Source organism: Neltuma alba, unplaced genomic scaffold, assembly GCF_004799145.2.
Source record: "Neltuma alba isolate B1F8T4 unplaced genomic scaffold, ASM479914v2 tig00010087_pilon, whole genome shotgun sequence".
In the NCBI taxonomy this organism is placed as follows: Eukaryota; Viridiplantae; Streptophyta; class Magnoliopsida; order Fabales; family Fabaceae; genus Neltuma; species Neltuma alba.
Genome location: NW_021635044.1, coordinates 949,826 through 953,771, shown reverse-complemented (window position 1 = coordinate 953,771; position 3,946 = coordinate 949,826). Strand labels below are relative to the sequence as shown.

General features: G+C 32.0%; 1 long non-coding RNA gene across 2 annotated transcripts; it reads left to right on the top strand.

The window, feature by feature from the left end:
• The first annotated feature begins 666 nt into the window (after nt 1-666).
• On the top strand, nt 667-2,844 carry LOC114754161 (uncharacterized). Of its 2 annotated transcripts, none has more exons than XR_003741121.1 (3): nt 667-910; nt 2,042-2,139; nt 2,225-2,844. It is a non-coding gene; the product is annotated as an uncharacterized LOC114754161 (long non-coding RNA). The 2 variants fall into 2 exon arrangements; XR_003741122.1 differs by having other exon boundaries at nt 2,220-2,844.
• Nucleotides 2,845-3,946: the final 1,102 nt, after the last annotated feature.

Genomic DNA, 3,946 nt, shown 5'->3' with positions numbered 1-3,946 from the left:
ATTTCAAATTAAAATAAAAATTAAATAAGTTCTTATATTAGTAAGGCAGGCGGCATCTATTTCTGAGGGGGTGTTTGACAACCTCCAAACTATGGTTTCAGAAGTACTTTTTCACAAAACGAGGTAAATTTCTCTACATATTTACTTCATAAACCATAAAAGCACTTCTAAAATTATAGTTTAGTTTCTATCCAAGCACTTCCTGAGTTAGAAAGGAAAAGACGCTGGAATCTATGTGCGCGAGTTTTGAGTAGGGTGATGTATCAGGTCAGGCCAATTGTTGAATGAATTTATTTAATACAATTGAATAATAGGCTAAGTTAAACGGATCAATTTAATATCAGGCCAGAAAAGAACTTAGATAAACCGGTTACCTTTTTTATTTTTTCGTCATCAAATGAACAATAAAATTTAGAACTCGGCACATCTTATCAAATTAATGTTTATTTTGATTCTGCTAAAAAAAAAATTGATGTCTATGTTGATGTTCCAGTGTTTCATATTTGAATATCATGACTAAGGGAGTGTTTGAGTTGCAATCAAACCACGGTTTTAAAAATGATTTTACGGTTTATGAAATAAATATATAAAAGAATTTATCTCGATTTGTGAAGAAGCACTTCTGAGTGTTTCCAAACACCCCAGACTATTATTTTTCCCTTGTCCTATCCCTTTGACCCTCTTAGCGACTCGCTCCTCTCTCCCCAGCTCTCAATTCAGTTCAAGCTTTCGATTGCGCACTCCGTATCTCGTCCGTCATCTACTCACCTCAGGTCGGGAACACATCAACGCAAGTCCACACTAAATCTCGTCCATCTATCTCGTCCGTCTCTCCTCCTTAATTCTTTCTCAGTCTCACCGCGCCACTCGTTTCATATGCTCTCTCTGTCTCTCTTCGATTTCATCTCAGGTTGTATTTCTTTCTGTTTTTCTATTTTTTTTAATAAGTTTTGGTGCTGATAGTTAATTATATGGATGACAATAATAAATTAGTTTTGAAGCTTGAGGTAAAAATTGAAAGGTAGTAGAATGTAATCGTTGGGGTGAGCATAAAGTTCTTGTTTTGAGTCAAAGTCAGGAACTTTTCTTGCAAATAAGTGGAATAAGGCTTGTGAATTACAGCTGATACTATAGGCCTCCGTCGCAATTGATGTTCGATTTTTCTCTTTTGAGTCAGAGTTAGGAACTTTCGTATTTAATTGTGTATATAAAGGTTGTTGTTTGCTGGAACTACTGCGCCTTCATTGTTATTGATGGTTCATTAAGAAATTAACTGACTGATATTTCTTTTATATACTATATATGAAGTTTGAGTTCAAGTTGTTTAGCTCATATATATATATATATATGTATATATGTATATGTATATGTATATGAAAGTCAGAATATGTTGGGGAAGACAGAAAATGAATAAAATAAACAAACTATAAAATTCTGCTTTGACCTTTTTTGGCTTATAAATAGATGAAATCAACCCCAGCAGCTGATTTGTTGTGTCTTCTTTTTCAATATCTTTTTGGTCTTTGGCAGATTCTGTTGTGAATCAATTGTATCAACTGGTTTGTTATGAGTTGTGCTCACCTAAAATGATTTGCACATTATCATATCTTGTTTAAATAAAATTATCATAAAAATATTATTAGAATTTATAAAACAAGATGAAAAGAAAATAAAAAATTGATTAACACTGTGTAACTTTGCATATTAATTATATCTTTTTCATTTTATTGAAGTTAGCCTATGACCTAAATCCTAATGCAAGAGGCTAATCATCCCATTTTAAGCCCAAATAAACCCTAACTCCTTTAACTCTTCTTCTTCCATTGCCCTTCTAATCTTCACTGCCTCACTGTTGTCTCTGAACGTCTCCCTCACTTTTGACTTGATTGCGTTTGGTTTTCTCTGTGGATGCTGCTCTTGGTACCATTGCCGAAATTCCTCTATTCGTTGGTTTTTTTTTCTTCCCACCGCTGGCTAAAAATAGCCGAATTAACCGATATTTGTTTATGAGTCTAATGTTGTTCTTATTGTATTAAAGCAGGCTCTTGTTAAATGTCATACCTAAAGAGGTCTTGGAGTTATCCTCTTCTTCCTCTTGACCAAGAAGAACACGAACGCTTCAACATTCCTTGCGATGAGGTCACTTTCAAATTCCTATTTGGTCTTTTTTAATGATTCATGATAGCGTTTTGACCTTTAATTTCCATTTCTTTTCCTAGATAAGTTCTTGGTCCTCCCACCAGAGTGCCAGAGTGACTCCCAAGTACAAGGGCACAGTCAACACCGATGCAATAGATTTTGTTGAGATTGCATTTGAAAAACTCATCAAACTCAGGCTGTCTTCCAAGCTGGAAGGTTATGCAGCAACATTCATAATCTATAATAAAGATTTTCGAAAGTTTTTCATATTAATTAGACGCAAACAGGACGTCATTAAATTTCTAAAAAATTACAGCAGAAGACAATTCCTCAAACTCCTCAAAGATCTCAAGAGGACAAAGAGAAATAGCAGAAGAAAGAAGAGGGCAAAGACTACTAATATTTGTTCTAAAAGAAGGGTTTAGCCCTGATAAGGTAGATGATAGTATTTTTTAGTAAACTGTATTGATGTTTTGATGGCCAGGCATCGTTGTGCTCTAAACTCCAATGTGTTGTGGTGACGCTTTTGTTTTCATGCGCTAGATCCTGATGTGATATAAATCTATAATCTATCTATAAGATCTTCTAGATGTTGTAGTAGCCTATTGATTCTACCAGTTTTAGTTATTTTCTTGTATATGTTTGGATTATTTTCTATGTTTGGAATATTAAGTTTCATCTAGGAAACCTTGTGATACTTCATAAGCGTGTTTCTTCCCATATGTTTCGTGAGGCAAAAAAAGACCAAGAGTCGAGAGAATTTTTATATGGGAGAAAAAAAGAATGAAGAGGAAAAACTGAAAAGTCAAGGGAATTTTTATATGAGAGAAATTGTATTTTCAGAATACAGTTATAAATTTCTGTCCAAAATAGAATACATAGCTATAAATAATTATTTTTTAGGAGATGGGGAAAATGAAATTTTATTTAGATTTGAGAAGAGAAGTATTTTTTATTAAATTTATATGAAATTCAACTTTTTTTTTTTTGCCAAAGAGATATTTTTATTACTAAAAAAAACTTAACAGCATACTCAAAAGAAACATAGAACAAATACTTAAAAAAACATTAAGGCTGTTAACAAAACAAGGGACTCAACAAAAAAAAAAACATACAGACCCCTAGAAAAACTTACAGACTAAAAAAGAAGCAAATACAAGCAAAACAAAAGACCACAAAAAGACAACAAAGGCTCAAACTAGACTAGCCAACACCTCTTCGTATAGCAGTAGGACTATTAACACTAGGAGGAGCACAATTAGAATCTGTAACATTAGACATCTGACCAAGTGAACTTGACACCAAATTCCTGCAACCATTCATATCACTTAATAAAATTTCATCCATGAAATTCAAGTTATTAGTGGAGTCACATACACCTATAATTAAACAACTTATATATTTTGCTTTCATCTAATGATATAATAATCTAATCAGTAAATAAATAAAAAACAAAAAAGATCGAGATGGATATTTTTCTCATTCTTTTTTATATCATAGCACAAGAAAGAAAAACTTACGTATTTAGATGTTTTTAGGAATTAATATAGAATGAAATTAGAAAATTTTCTATTTCAATATTTTTCTTTCCTTTTTTATTTATTCTTTAAATCATTGATGTGATATTAGAATATGATGTCAATGAGATGGTGGTGCTCAAATAAAATGAGTTGAAATTCTTTTCTTTTTCTGAATTAATATACGATGAAATGGGAGAAAATCTATGTTAATTTTTTAAGAAACGTCTATTGAATGTACACTTTTGGATGAAAATAGTGGAGTAACTATTTTGATATGTTATGTTATG